Consider the following 16,678-nt stretch of genomic DNA (forward strand, 5'->3'; position numbering starts at 1 on the left):
GGAGCATAATGAGTGCTCAGTAAATATATAATGAATAAAAGTCTGTAATGTAAGTTTTCAAACTAAATTCTCATTTGAACTGCAGTTTGAAAGATCAGTACCTGAACAGTATTTTCTAACATCCCCACCGCCCCCCCAACCCTCCCCGGTATAATAGCTAAAATACTTGTTACCCATTCTGGGCACCACTATTCATTCTATTTTTCCTCTTCTTTTCTTTGAGTGTTTGTGTGTGTGTGTGTGTGTGTGTGTGTGTGTGTGTGTGTGTGTGGCTTGTCTTTAGCTCTTTAGTGAGTGCATAAGAAAAACAGTGATTAGAAGAAAATAAGATTATGTATTTGGGAGACTATTTGTAATGATTAAGCATCCATTCTTCTGTTAAAGATAAACTCTTTTTCTTCTTTGGGTGAAGTAGTGTTTTCTGAGCAGAAATAAGAGTCTGCCTAAGTTGTAGGTGGTCACATTCGTGTCAATACATTGCTTTTGCTGGATTCCTGTGTTTTATGTAAGAAATAGTGGGCTGATACATTTTGTACTTCAGCTATTGCACCTTTTCTGGTTGCTTTGTTAAACATGGTCAGTCCTGGTGTTGGGAAGATCCCCTGGAGAAGGGAATGGCAACCCATCCCAGTATTCTCGCCTGGAGAATCCCATGAAGAGAAGAGCGTGGCGGGCTACAGTCCATGGCGTCACAAAGAGTTGGATGTGACTGAGCAACATGACACTTTCAGTAAACATGTCCCAGTCTGTGGGACTTTGTCATTTGTCTTTGAAACAGAAATGCATCTGTGGGAAAGCACTTTTATTTTATTATTTTTTTAATTTAATTTAATTTTTTAACTATATATAGGAAAGCACTTTTAAAAGGCCTCATTATACATCATCTGTTTGTTATGTTTTACCAGTACTTTACTGGGCCTCGTCTGTTGATAAAGGATAAGTAACTATAGGCAAAGTCCAGATTTGGGGATTCTTTCATCTACCATTAGGATAAGAACTTTCGTGCACACCATTAATTATATAGATTCCAAAGCATAGCTAAAATATGACCTGGTGTTAGGATATTATCTTATTATGTACAGTAAGAAATGCATGGTTTAGGGAAAATTTATATTCTTTCTTTTCTCTTTTGGGAACACAATTTTTAGAATGATTACAGATTTATTAAAAGAAACAAACTAATGCTCTTTGATGGATTAAGTTTTAGTATTTTTTCCCTCTTTCAAGAGGTTAGAGTAGTTGGATTTGGGTGAAAAAGTGGAAATAAGTTTTTCTGAAATTCGTCCAAATCCTTCGAATTAAAATACGCAGGGCTTACTGAAATTGCCTTTTGTATGTCTCTCTGTCCCTGTATGTAGCACAGACGGACAGCCACATGAAGGCACAGTGGGAAGGTGGCCACCTGCGAGCCAAGGAGAGAGTCCTCAGGAGAAACAAACCTGCCTTGAGCTTCCAGCTTCCAAAAATGTGAGACAATACATTTCCATTATGTGACTGACTGAGTCTGTGATATTTGGCAGTCCTGGCAAACTAAACATTTTTTATCCTGTGTATTTTTTTAAAAATTAGTATCTCTTCACATGACTTAGTGAAAGGTGATCCAAATTATTATTAAACATTTTAGTTCATCCACTCTTAAGGGGAAGAGAATGGAGATTTACCTTTTGAATGTAGGATTATCAAAGAATTCACAGTCATATTTTTAAACTGCAATATTTTTGGAGAGAATGGAGGAGGTAGTTACTGGGAAGGAACATGGAGTGAGGCTTTTGTAGGATACTCTATAATCTATTTCTTCATTGAGTATTGCTTCCATGGATATATTTCTTTTGTGATAATTCCCTGTGCTCTATCTATACTTTTGTGAATTTTTCCATATGTGTGTTATATTACCAAAAAAGAGTTAAAATGCTTAATGCTAATTTTGATCATCTTTCACTAAAACATTTAGCCATCTGAAGAGATACTTTTAAAGAAAATACACAGGATTCAAATGTTGTTAAGTGTAAACAGGCTAATTAATCATGTAGATGTGCAGCAAATGGTGTACAATAAGTTGATATTTTCTACATCTACCAGAACACCAAATATCCTAGCATAAACTATCATAATATATGATGGCTCAGGGTACATCTAGTACTTAGAATTCATGAAGGCAGTCAATTTTTTTCTGTACTCAATTCTGATTAGTTGTAAGATTAAATATTTTTGTTAAGATTATGGTTATGTGGCTTCGTGGTATATCTTTTTGCCACAGATGCCTCAGGATAAAGACAGATCCTGCAGAGAAGGTGAGTGCTGTGCACTATTTGTACAGAAAGGTTGTGGCATTGTCGCCAATATTGGAGATGCAGGTGTGCCTTGGATTTACTAAAGGATTGCATTCTCCACTGCATTTGACTCTGTGTTAAATGCTGCTATGAAAAAGGAACAGATAAGTAAGAGATTCTCTTGCGTGTATGGGAAGGGACATCTTAATGTCAAACCCCTCAGTCTCACTGAAACGAGGCTGACACACATGTTTTAAAGACGTAAAGATAAATCCTGCGTCTTTAAGGTTCACTCACTGCTTTTTTAAACCTCTGAAATTACTTCCATGATGATGAATTCTGGTTCTACTGATAGGTGACATTAGAAAAGTGAGAGGGGACCCTTGATAATTATGGCAGAGTGTGCTTTGGAGAGGTCCCATTTTCTATATGTAAAAGCCACCAGGTTCACTCTTTATATAATTCTGAACTGAAATGAAAATTAATATATGGTAATCAGAGTTCACCTCTTGAGAATACTTACCTTGAGAATACCACTTTTATCTAAGTGTTCATTAGCAAAGGTAATAAATCTAATATTCTCTCCCAAATAATCATGCATTAAAAAGCTATTTCCAGAACCAGAGTATAAATGTGCACCATCTGAATTAACAAAGAACAATTTTAAAGAAACTTAAAGATGAGTTTTAAGCAGGTGCTGGGATTTTATTAACTATTTTTTTGTGTGCCACAAAAGAGAGCCATCTCTCTTTGTCAATCAAGGCTCCTAGGCTTCATTTAGAATGTTTGACATTTGTAGATATAAATAGAGCATCTGAATAAGAGCAGGATATTTAGGTGACTCTTCTAGCAGAGTTCTGAAGGATGGGGTTATACACACTAATAATGTGATTATCAAAATTGTTTTTGATGATGTACAGGATTAAAAAATGGGTCTGATGATTTCTTAGTCTGCACTCTACCTAAGGGAAATGGAAATAGATGAAAAGATGTACAGCAGTTAAAAAGATCAGAATACTGAAAGAGCAGTTATTATTATTACAGTAAATTTGGTCTGGAACATTTGAAGATGAGCCTGAGCCCTTGGTTGATAACCATTGCCCTGAAGAAACCTAGAAATGATTTCCCTTGGAAGTAGGCTAAGGAAGATAATTCCAAAAGGACTTTCTTGATTACAGTTAATAAGCTTTCAGCCTGTAGTGATGTTCATGCACACAGAATGAACAAAATTTCTGATGTGGGCTTCTGAATACAGGGGCCTTCAGGATTTTGCTTGGAAAAAAGTAGTCCTTTGTTTGTGCGTCTTAGCAGTGGCGGTCTCTATGTGTACATTCATTTGTACGTGGAAATTGGAATTCACATGGATGGTCTATCTAGAGAATATGTATTCTCACGTTCATGAACATTCCATAATTTGCAGCATGGGTGTTTGGGAGGTTAGATATTATCTAGTGGGAGTGGCATGCTGCTGCTGCTGCTGCTAAGTCGCTTCAGTCGTGTCCGACTCTGTGCGACCCCATGGACTGCAGCCCACCAGGCTTCTCCGTCCCTGGGATTCTCCAGGCAAGAACACTGGAGTGGGTTGCCATTTCCTTCACCAATGCATGAAAGTGGAAAGTGAAAGAAGTCGCTCAGTCGTGTCTGACTCTTAGCGACCCCATGGACTGCAGCCCACCAGGCTCCTCCATCCATGGGATTTTCCGGGCAACAGCACTGGAGTGGGGTGCCATTGCCTTCTCCCAGGGAGTGGCATAGTAATTCTCATTTCATTTACATTGGATACTTTTGTAGCAGTGTCACTTCATGTGTAGTACTTATAACTCAGAAGCAACTCCATTTTAAACCTGCACTTGTGAGTGTATATGTGTTTGTAGGTTTCTATTTTAAGAATATAAAGGTGCTTCTCTCCACCTGAACAGTGTTTTTCAAATGGGGTATCGTGTGGGGCAGCCTAGGTCAGAGAAGAATATGAATGCCATGGTAACGGAAGAGGAGAGGAAGGCTTTGGAGCAAGACAGCTTGACTCTGAATCCTGCTCTCAGTACTTTAGTCCCTACTTTCTTTATCTGTAAAATAATGGTAATAATACCCTATCTCATAAGATATTTTAAAATTAAATGAGCTAAAGAATGAAAAGCGCCTGTATGTTATTTGAAATACACTGAACCGTGAGTAGCCAGCGGACATTATCGCATTTCTTTCTAGATCGGTGAACTTCATGAAAGGGTGGTGATTGTGGTAGAACTGCCTTCTGCTGTGTTTCCAGCACAACCAGCTGCCTCACCATTATGTGCCGTGGGCCACAAGAGCAAAGAGACTACAGATGGCCTGGAACAAGCCATTCCCTCTGCCTGAGACATGATTTAGAGTGAATTCTGAGGTTCAGTCTTCACAATTCATCAATAGTCTATCATTTAATAGACAGAATTAGAAGGCCAAAAGAGGAACGGCACATTTTAAGGCTTCAAAATTTGGTATTCCAGGGCAGTTTGGAAGAATTTATTCAAGATAGACATATGTGCCAGGATTGAAGAATAAAAATTAAGGGCAGAGTTATTTTGAGTACATTCACCATTCCAAAAGGCAATCTGGGTAATTCATAGCAGATAGTGGCAGCTTTATAAGACATCATCATCAATAAACATTTATAAGCATCCACTAGGGCCAAGACCATACCTGGCACTAGAAATTACTGAATAATTGCTTAACTCCAAGTTTCATTTTGGTTCTGGAGACATGGTCATGCATTGGTGCATAAGGGAGTGTTCATGATGGTGAATGATCACAGTAAGATTTTATCATCACTATTGAAAAGCATGCCACATATGATTTCCAATTTATGATGGAAGCAACCAAAATATGGTATGTTCAAATATGTCATATTATGAAGACTTTATTTAATGTATAAGTTATTCCAATGAAAATTTTAAAAGCCTTGTAAATAACACTTTCTTTGATGCTTTTTCTTTTATCACTTTATACTAGTCAATTTTTTGATGGGTTTTACAACCATTGACACATACTCCTGAACACAGTGAAACTACACACAAAGGGAATTCTCTCAGAAAAAAAAGTTTAAAGATTGGAATTTTATTTCAGGCCACAGCAGAATGCTTTAGAGCAGATAGAGATCTAATGAGTTATCCATTGGCACCAAGACTCTAAACTCTGTCTTACAAATGGACTTGATATAATTCGTGTTAGCCTGGCAGGAACAAATTGACAATGGAAAGTGTGGGCTCACTCATACACTGTACTGGCTTATTGACATTAGTGTACCTTGTTAGATAAATTTACACATTTTCATCATCGGAGGCTCTACAAATGACATTAAAATTATCTTTGAGTTTCAGAAAGGAGTCCTTAATTACTACATAGTTACATCTGTCTTTAATAAAATGTCTCCCCGCCTTTTTTTTTCCTTTTGTAGAAGAGAAACTAAGAGAGAAATACCTTCGACCAGAGGGCTCCTCAGATTATGTTAGATACATCACAGGGATTCATTCTCTTAAAATGTGGATTCTGATTCATTAGGTTTGGGAGGGATATGAAAAATGTGCATTTCTAACAACTCCCAGCTGATACTTTTGCGTGTAGTTCATGCACCACATTTTCAGTAGCAGAACCTGAGCTAACTCATTGGCATGACTTCATTTTAAATGGAAATAGCTGAACTCTAGGGGAAAATGTGCTTTGGTTATTATTGGAATTTGGTTACTTTGAGTGCTAGCCACACCGAGGAAAGACATTCTAACCATCGTCTATGAACCTGTGACAGCAAATTTTGTTTTCCAGGATACTCTTTGTTCTATGTAAGAGTCCTTTCAGATTTTCTAATCTGTGCCAGTAGTGAAGCTGCAGTTTTGTTTCTGTTGTAAATTTATCAGGATAGCATATCAGGAAACCTTCCTTCCGTAAACAAAGTCTGAAATGTTTTATTTCTATTCTTTTGCAAATTAACATAGAAGACTGTTTTCAATCTTGGATGTTACGACCTATTATCTTGTTTTAGTGTCTCATTTATTATGTATTGGTTTAAAATTTTAAAAGAGTATCAGATATAGTTTACCTTTTCTTTATTCTTTACATACTGGAGCGTTTCTCCCAATAAAACTAATTTGAGAAAGTAAGGAATATTGCCCTTTGAAAGAAATGCAGAAGTAATCTTACGGGAATGAATAGTCAAATTCTTGGTAGCTCCCAGGTGGACTTTAAAAAATCTACTGCAAAGTCAGTCATCTGAAAGTCAAAGCTCTTTTGAGTTGGAATGGGTCTGAATATCAAGAGCAAAACCTGGAGGTCTCAGGGCAGAGGGTTTATGTGGGGAACCTCAGAATGGGGACGAGTATATGAATGACATGAAGGCATTGTGCCCACTCGAATGGAGCTAGCTTTGTTTTGATCGGTGATTAGAAGATCAGAGGGACTATAGTCTCAGAGGCTGCCTGGGATCACGGTCTGGGTACAGGGGAAGGTAATGGGGTGGAGAGTATGTATGAAACACAGATCTATTTAGGGCATCGTGGGAGCAGAGAGAGAAACATGCCCTGCCTTGCAGAGTACAGTTGCTGAGACTAGAATCCTCCCTGGAACACTTATGTCTAGTGGGTTTTGGAGGGATAGAGCAGCAAAGACTGAGAGGAATACCTCCGACACTTGGCCTTGGTGGACTCTCTCAAAGTCCTGTCCTCCTAAGTGGGGAAGGAGACCTTTCAGCCTGGATCAGAGTGAGGAGTAGATACATGCTTGGACTGGCTACGACTGAGGCCTTCAGAAGAAAATGGCAGTATCTGATGAAGGAGCCTAGATGAGATGAGTTACATACAACGTGGAGAGTTCAGAGTCCTGGGCCAGATGTCCAGCAATACAAACATACAAACAACCCTTTAGAACATAGCTTACCTCCAGTAAGAGAGGAAGGGGAAGTCAGATGGGGATGGAAGTGCTGGAAGAATCCTAAGGAGTGAATGCAGTTGAACTAAACAGAGATCAACTTAAAGAAGTGACTCTGCTTAACTTGAATTGCAAAGTCTGAGTTATTCTTTCACTGTTGAGGCTCATGAAGTAAATTAAATATAACAGTCAAAAATGGGGAAAAAAAAAAGCACAACCTGAAAGTTGAGAGTTATGTTTTATTCAGTGGGCGAAACTGAGGAATTAAGCCCAGGACACAGCATCTCAGATAATTCTGAGAGACTTCTACAAAGAGGAAGAGGGGGAATATAGGAGTTTCCATAACAAAACCAGGTCGTTGGAACATCAAAAGATTGCTGTTACTAAAAGAAGACCGGATATCTCAAGTTAAGGCATTTAGCACTTCTCTGTGTATGAGAAGATGAGTCGGAGCTCACCGAGACCATTCCCTTCCAGAGGCCCCTGAGCTGGCGGGGGCCAGCCCTCTGTGCTTTTGCACCCAGAGTCTTTTCAGGGTATGGCAGTTGACTGAGGGGGCGGGCACTGTCTGTTTCCACCCTGAGTTCTCCAGGCTCACTGCTGGGGCAGCTGTAATGTGATGGCTTGATGGCGGCAACGCCCTTTGTTCATGACAGGCAATATTTTAGTTCTGAAGTGTAGTAATACAGTTACAGTTTATCCGTCTGAGTTCTGTGCCTGTGCCAACTCATAATCTCTGTAGTAAGATGATGATAATAATGCCAGCCCTGCTTACTTTAATTTTAAATAATAGGAAAAACAAAATTCCTATGGAATTTGTAGAGTATTAACTTCAGGGTTAATTAAATCACGTCATCACCCTTCTTACATTCTTTGAACTCATCTCCTTGTTCCCGAAACAAAGCCCTGTACCTTTCCCCTGGCCTGAGAGACCCACCGTGTCTTGCTGTTCGCCAGCTCTGCAGCCCAGGCTTGTTCTGTTGCCCCATACCTATGTTTGTTTGTTCCAACCTCACGTTCTTAGAGTTCCTTAAACTTGACTTGCAGTTTTCCACCTCAAGGCATTTTCAGATGTTATTCTGTCTCCTTGGAAGATCCTCCCACCGGTAGGTCAAGTTTCCTTGCCAAATACTTTGTATCACATACTGCTTCTTTACAGTCTTGATCACAGTTGAAATAGATTTTTGTTGCTGTTGTGGATAATGTCAATCTTCCCTCACAGGTCTAAGCTTCAGTAGTCCAGTTCAGTTCAGTTCAGTCGCTCAGTCGTGTCCGACTCTTTGCGACCCCATGAATTGCAGCACACCAGGCCTCCCTGTCCATCAGCAACTCCCGGAGTTCACTCAAACTCACGTCCATCGAGTCAATGATGGCATCCAGCCATCTCATCCTCTGTCGCCCCCTTCTCCTCCCGCCCCCAATCCCTCCCAGACTCCCTCAGAGTCTTTTCCAATGAGTCACCTCTTCACATGAGGTGGCCAAAGTACTGGAGTTTCAGCTTTAGCATCATTCCTTCCAAAGAAATCCCAGGGCTGATCTCCTTCAGAATGGACTGGTTGGATCTCCTTGCAGTCCAAGGGACTCTCAACAGTCTTCTCCAACAGAGGCCGTGTCTGTTTGCTGATGTAGCCCTAGTGTATAGGATAACCCAACATGTTATACTCTTTAATATTTGGGGGAACACTCAAAATGAATGAGTAAATTGTATGATCTGATACTCTCATTCTACCTAAGATGTAGGGTCTGATGAAAGTGAGTTTTCTCCTTGCTTAACGATAATCAAAGTTGTTTTTAATGATACCTTGGGGAGAGGATGGGGAAAAAATTCAGATATACTAAAAATACATTCAAGAATATTGTCTCATTTAAGAAATCACTAACTACCCCACCCCATAGTGTTCCAGTCTTTTTAATATGTGTTTATTTATGAAACCTTCTCTCAAAAGAATCACTGGTTGTGCTTCTATTGTATTTCAGATAGGAGGTTATGGTTAGAACATCACAATATTTTATTTATTAAAAGAAAATTGGTCTCTTTGCAGCTTATTAAGTTCTGTGGTTTTTTTAGAAAATGAATAACCATGGTTGGCCCCTGTAGATATTTTTTCCCTATGTTAACTGAAAAGCCACATGATATTTTGAAAAGATGTTTGCTGTATCTGTAGGAGTGAAACAGTAAAGACCAATGAGACAGCCAAGACAGTCAAAAATGTCACCAGATAAATGAATCCCAGCTTGTATTCTTTTATACAAGATTACACAATTTTAAATTGCACTAAAATGGTACTAATTTGGCAATCTTGTCTCTGATATGCTTCGAGTCTTAAAATTCTACAAACTGTAGACTGGAGGGGCACTCACCCCAGGTTTGAATGAAATGTATTTACAGCACAGTGGGAGAAAAGTTTTATTTTATTCCTGGTTTTCTCTATGCTTCTTAGTGCAGAAGCAGTGGAGCCAACAAAACCATATCAATATTTAGCATCTCTTCTTTAAAAATGACAAGCTTTAGAAAAATAATTCAATATCAAGGTTAATAACCATAGCTCTGACTGCCCAGGTATGTTTCAAACACAATTTGAGGAAAGAGAATATTTCTCCTAAGAAAAGTGTATGAATGTCAGACAACTATTTTTTCCATAAGACCTTATAAATAATAACTAATATTGTGCTAGGACAATAGAGGATTTTCTCAATATCCTCTGGGTGCCAGGTAGAATACTGGCTGTTAGCTTGCATTTATGACAAAGTATTATTTTTCTGCTAAAACAGATGGATTTTGAATTGACATTTTGGCATCACAGGAAAATACATACTGTCCTTTCAAACACCCCTCTCGGATACATCAGGAAAGCAACTATTAAGTGAAATGTAGGACAGCAGGGCTTCGTTCTACTTTTCTTATTCGTGTTTATTTGTTTGAATTGGCCATAGATAGGTTCCTAAGAATTGGAACTGTGTCAGAAGTGATTTGATTAAAGTCAAACAACAAGCAGAGTTATACCTTATCAAATGACTTCCCAAATGACTTTTTTGTGGGAGGGGCCACCTTCATGGACAAAATGTAGCAAGTTCAGAAAAGCTTTTCTGGGCATTGTTTCATTTGCAAGATGTAGTTAAAACTGGAAAATGACAGGAATATTTGCCAAATACAGATACTAACAGAATAACTTCCACTCCCATAAGTGTGGAAGTATTTAGCATTGAGTCCTATGTGACAACTTGAAAATAACATATAAATATTACTGAATAGAGATGTTTCCAGAATAATCCTGTATCTGTAAATCTGTAAATGTAGACTAAAAGAAATGTTAAAGTTGTGATTACAGAAATGTTTACTCAGGGAAATTATTACAGTGAGGATTTTATTGTAATTTTATTTTGGGGATTGTACATGTATGCTGCGTGCTCAGTTGTGTCCCACTTTTTTGTAGCCCACCAGGCTCCTCTGTTCCTGGGACTCTCCAGGCAAGAATACTGAAGTGGGTTGTCATTTCCTACTCCAGGGGATTTTCCCAACCCATTTTCCCAACCAATCTTTTCCCAAAGATTGAACCAGCATCTCTTGTATTGGCAGGTGAATTCTTTACCACTGAGTCACCTGGGGAGCCGGTATGTGAGATCGGGTCAATAAAGTAAGACTTACTGATTATTGCATTTATTTTGTTGTTGTTGTTGTTTAGTTGCTAAGTTGTGCTTAACTCTTTTGTGACCCCATGGACTTTACCTTGTCACACTCTTCTGTCCATGGAATTTCCCAGGCAAGATTATTGGAATGGGTTGCCATTTCCCTCTGCAGAGTATCTTCCTGATCCAGGGATTGAATGCTTATCTCTTGCATTGCAGGCAGATTCTTTATCACTGTGTCACAGTCAGAGGTGGATTTTACTAGGTAAAATTAGTTATGTGCAGTGCAATATTCAAATATATTTTATTTTTATATGAGAATTTTCTTTTTTCCTTCAGCTTCTCTAAGTGTTCACACATTTAATAGATCAGATTTGTTTTTTGAGCCACTTAATTGCTTTCCATTCAAATATGTGACTGTTTCCAATATAAAGCTATACCAGGAGCATTTTGACAACTCAGCTGAAGACTTTCCTTCAGTCATGTTGGCCTTTGAGGGCAGGAGGAGAAGGGGACGACAGAGGATGAGATGGTTGGATGCCATCACTGACTCAATGGACATGGGTTTGGGTGGACTCCGGGAGTTGGTGATGGACAGGGAGGCCTCGCATGCTGTGGTTCATGGGGTCGCAAAGAGTCGGACACAAATGAGTGACTGAACTGAACTATACACACTTAACCCTGCTCATGTGAACCATTTTAGTAAGCTACAGATAGTTGTGCCTTAACTTCACTTCCTGTGACATAATTTTCAATCATTTTGATGAAAGCTGTCAGTTTATTCCTTATTCATTTCTATCTTTCAAAAAGACTCGGAAGGCACTGCATTGTCATCTGCATGTCCAGTCGTTCCTTTCAGTCCTGAGTTATTCTTAGCAGTACATTTGCTTCTGCACCATGAACTTCAGACTGTCAAATGATACTGTATTGTTGAGACTATCAGTAAATATCTTTATATGCAAAATATTATTATTATTAATATTCCAGACATTTAGTTATGATTTTTTTTTTACTAACAACTTAATTTGTAAAGCTGTTTAAAAATTATGTTTAGTTTATATTAGCCTTAGCCTTTGGCACCCCACTCCAGTACTCTTGCCTGGAAAATCTCATGGATGGAGGAGCCTGGTAGGCTGCAGTCCATGGGGTCGCTAAGAGTTGGACACGACTGAGCGACTTCACTTTGACTTTTTACGTTCATGCATTGGAGGAGGAAATGGCAACCCACTCCAGTGTACTTACCTGGAGAATCCCGTGGACAGAGGAGTCTGGTGGGCTGCCGTCTATGGGGTCGCACAGAGTCGGACATGACTGAAGTGACTTAGCAGCAGTAGCCTTTAAAAATCATGTTTCTAAAGCTTGTGGTTAATACATTAGTAGAAGAATGTTTTGAGGTACCTTTTCCTTTATATTAAACCAGTTCAGTCAGCAGAGCGAAAGAGCATTGCCTTCTTCTTAGAGTTCTCATTATCTGAATGATCTAGTTTTTACTGTAGTGATCACAGTGAATCACTTGAAAATGAATATGCCAAGGGAAGTGTATGTTCTAGAAAGTTTCGGTATGTTTAAATTGCCTATTCATATAATTTAGACCTCAAATTCATACGAAGCTTATAATTTAATCAAAAGGATGATGTTGTCAAGCAATTATTTTGAATTCCTAAAGTATGCCAGATACAAGCAGTTTGTCATTTCAATCATACAGATGGGGAGGACACACACATGAAGACACTGATGCTCAGCAAGGCTGAATAACTTGCCTAGTGTTCAGTTTAGTTCTGTCACTCAGCTGTGTCCAACTCTTTGTGACCCCATGGACCACCCACTGCACACCAGGCCTCCCTGTCCATCACCAACTCCCGGAGCCTACTCAAACTCATGTCCATTGAGTTGGTGATGCCATCCAACCATCTTATCCTCTGTCGTCCCCTTCTCCTCCTGCCCTCAATCTTTCCTAGCATTAGGGTCTTTCCCAATGAGTCAGGTCTTTGCATCAGGTGGCCAGAGCATTGGAGTTTCAGCTTTAGCATGAATCCTTCCAGTGAATATTCAGGACTGGTTTCCTTTAGAATGGACTGGTTACACCAGTCAATTGACTGGACTGCCTAGTGTTACACCTCTGAAAATGGCAGAGTGGGAGTCAGATCTGAGTCCTTCTGAGTCCAGAGATGGCGATCCACTTAATCACTGAGTTAGTGTCTTTCATGTTTGCTTCTCTTGCCTACAATGCTAAAGATATTCCTTCAGACTCTTGGCTAGTGAATCTATCTTGGATAGGGTTTTCTTTTTTTCTTCAGCTGCATTTTAAAATGATTTAATGAGAGAAATAGTTTAGTTGAAACTGAAAATTTAAGATGAGACTCAACATTTCTGAATTTCAAAATTCACACCTTGTCCCCATCACAAGAAACTATCTCTTTTTTAAGTTTAGTTTTTATTGACGTATAGTCCTGGAATGTGAAGTCAAGTGGGCCATAGAAAGCATCACTATGAACAAAGCTAGTGGAGGTGATAGAATTCCAGTTGAGCTATTCCATCCTTCAGGAAAGTGCTGCACTCAATATGCCAGCAAATTTGGAAAACTCAGCAGTGGCCACAGGACTGGAAAAGGTCAGTTTTCATTCCAATCCCAAAGAAAGGCAATGCCAAAGAATGCTCAAACTACCGCACAATTGCACTCATCTCACATGCTAGTAAAGTAATGCTCAAAATTCTCCAAGCCAGGCTTCAGCAATATGTGAACCATGAACTTCCTGATGTTCAAGCTGGTTTTAGAAAAGGCAGAGGAACCAGAGATCAAATTGCCAACATCCGCTGGATCATAGAAAAAGCAAGAGAGGTCCAGAAAAGCATCTATTTCTGCTTTATTGACTATGCCAAAGCCTTTGACTGTGTGGATCACAATAAACTGTGGAAAATTCTTCAAGAGATGGGAATACCAGACCACCTGATCTGCCTCTTGAGAAATTTGTATGCAGGTCAGGAAGCAACAGTTAGAACTGGACATGGAACAACAGACTGGTTCCAAATAGGAAAAGGAGTATGTCAAGGCTGTATATTGTCACCCTGCTTATTTAACTTATATGCAGAGTACATCATGAGAAACGCTGGGCTGGAAGAAACACAAGCTGGAATCAAGATTGCCGGGAGAAATATCAATAACCTCAGATATGCAGATGACACCACCCTTATGGCAGAAAGTGAAGAGGAACTCAAAAGCCTCTTGATGAAAGTGAAAGTGGAGAGTGAAAAAGTTGGCTTAAAACTCAACATTCAGAAAACGAAGATCATGGCATCTGGTCCCATCACTTCATGGGAAATAGATGGGGAAACAGTGGAAACAGTGTCAGACTTTATTTTTCTGGGCTCCAAAATCACTGCAGATGGTGATTGCAGCCATGAAATTAAAAGACGCTTACTCCTTGGAAGGAAAGTTATGACCAACCTAGATAGCATATTCAAAAGCAGAGACATTACTTTGCCAACAAAGGTTCGTCTAGTCAAGGCTATGGTTTTTCCAGTGGTCATGTGTGGATGTGAGAGTTGGACTGTGAAGAAGGCTGAGCGCCGAAGCATTGATGCTTTTGAACTGTGGTGTTGGAGAAGATTCTTGAGAGTCCCTTGGACTACAAGGAGATCCAACCAGTGCATTCTGAAGGAGATCAGCCCTGGGATTTCTTTGGAAGGAATGATGCTGAAGCTGAAACTCCAATACTTTGGCCACCTCACGCGAAGAGTTGACTCATTGGAAAAGACTCTGATGCTGGGAGGGATTGGGGGCAAGAGGAGAAGGGGGCTACAGAGGATGAGATGGCTGGATGGCATCACTGACTCGATGGACGTGAGTCTGAGTGAACTCCGGGAGTTGGTGATGGACAGGGAGGCCTGGCGCGCTGCGATTCATGGGGTTGCAAAGAGTCGGACACGACTGAGCGTCTGCTCTGATCTGATAGTTGATTTACAGTGTTGCGCTAACTTCAAGTGACTCAGTTATACACATATATTCCTTTTAAAATATTCCTCATTTGAACTGATTCAAATGTATTCTTTTTAACAGAGTGAAGTAAGCCAGAAAGAAAAACACCAATACAGTATACTAACGCATATATATGGAATTTAGGAAGATGGTAACAATAACTTGTGTATGAGACAGCAAAAGAGACACTGATGTATAGATCAGTCTTATGGACTCTGTGGGAGAGGGAGAGGGTGGGGAGATTTGGGAGAATAGCATTGAAACATGTAAAATATCATGTATGAAACGAGTCGCCAGTCCAGGTTCAATGCACGATACTGGATGCTTGGGGCTGGTGCACTGGGACGACCCAGAGGGAGGGTATGGGGAGGGAGGAGGGAGGAGGGTTCAGGATGGGGAACACGTGTATTCCTGTGGCGGATTCATTTCGATATTTGGCAAAACTAATAAAAATAAAATAAAGTTTTAAAAAATATTCCTTTCCATCATGGTTTATTGCAGGATATTAACTATAGTTCCTTCTGGTATACAGTAGGACTTGATTGCTTATCCATGAAAATATCTCTTAGTAGGCCATGGTATTTGAAGATAGCATTTAGAGAATCTCAGTTTCTCAAGTTACAGACGTATTTTACATGATTATTAATTCTTTAAATATTTTACTAACAATTTAACTGTTTGGTTTGCTCCTCCCACTTTAAGGAGAAGCTGTGAATAGCTATCTTGTGGGATGTCCTGCTTACTTTGCTCTTTTTCTCAGGGAGCAATTTTATGATAGTGGCTAGAGTTTGTTCTGAATTTCAGATGATGATTAAAAATGAAATAATAATTAATAGTTGTAGAATTTCCATAAGGTATGTGGTAAAGTTGATGAAAAAGGAACACATGTCAAGATATTTGCTAATATACAGATGGCCTGTTCAGACTCGGCTTGTATCATCGAGTGATAGAGGTCAGTGAGTGTGAAGAGTAACCATCCTTCTCTTGGTTGAGGAGAGTGAACTCTAAAAGAATGATTAATTGATCTTAGAGTCGGGAAAAAGCCTATCTCTTCAGAGTCCATCAGCCAGGGGGCCGTGATCTGAACTCAGGCTGTTTGATGCTCTGTCCTGTCCTGTCGGGCAGCCCAGCGGGTCTGGGTGTCTCTCTGGGAGGCCGCAGAGGCAGAGGCCTGGATCACACAGGTCCTTCCAGAGGTCGTCGGGTCTCTCAGGCAGAGGTTGGGTAAGAGTCGGCCCCCGGCCCTCCCGTGGTGTCCACCGTCGTTGTTGAATTAGCTGCCTTGACACGCACAGCCCTTCTGCCAGCACTGGCCGGTAGTCTGGGCTGCTTCTGTGGAATCACTGGCTGGGACATCCAGCCCAGGACTACCGTGCCTGCTTGTGGAAGCTCTGTGCAGGCAAGTGTGAGTTTCTCCTCCTTGGTAAGTCTCTGTCTTTCCCCAGGGGTCGCAAGATCCCTACAAGGTCCGTGCCGTGCCTGGTCAGGTACCAGGTTCAGGGTTTTCCCCTTTTCTACAGCTTCACACAAGGCAGAGATTGTGAGACTCCTGGGAAATATTTGATGAGGACAGAGAAAGGAAGGGGCTTGTTTGCTTTCATACTGTTAATATTTTAGAGAAGCCATGAGTTACATTGATAAAGGGATTTAAACCAAAGGGCCATCCACAAAGCAGGGTCAGATAAGAAACCCCACAGGTAGAAAGAAAGAGTGTGTTAAGGATAAGGTCCCCGAGACTGAGCTTAGGGGCCTGACAGATAGAGAGAGTGGGATGTAAGGGGATGTGAAATCAAATGTGCCTATTCAGCGGCTGATCAGAAAATGACAGATGGATTCACTCAGCAAGCTGAAGAGGCACGCACCCCAGAAGAAAACAATACTATTATTTAAGGTAATGGGGACATTCTTCATG

General features: G+C 40.1%; 1 long non-coding RNA gene across 5 annotated transcripts in view; it reads left to right on the forward strand.

Annotated features, from left to right (window-relative positions):
• The window catches only part of LOC147370065 (uncharacterized), a 169,423-nt gene that overhangs the window by 35,930 nt on the left and 116,815 nt on the right, over window positions 1–16,678 (forward strand). For 3 of the 5 annotated variants that reach the window (XR_015168368.1, XR_015168369.1, XR_015168370.1), the window contains exon 2: window positions 1,359–1,467. This is a non-coding gene — a long non-coding RNA (uncharacterized LOC147370065). Of the gene's footprint in view, window positions 1–1,358; window positions 1,468–4,475; window positions 6,330–16,678 lie in introns of those variants that run through there. The other 2 variants (XR_015168372.1, XR_015168371.1) reach the window with 2 other exon arrangements.

The sequence above is a fragment of the Bos grunniens genome, chromosome 7, assembly GCF_055505025.1.
Source record: "Bos grunniens cultivar Pamir isolate PY7600 chromosome 7, Bosgru_T2T1.0, whole genome shotgun sequence".
Taxonomy (NCBI): domain Eukaryota; kingdom Metazoa; phylum Chordata; class Mammalia; order Artiodactyla; family Bovidae; genus Bos; species Bos grunniens.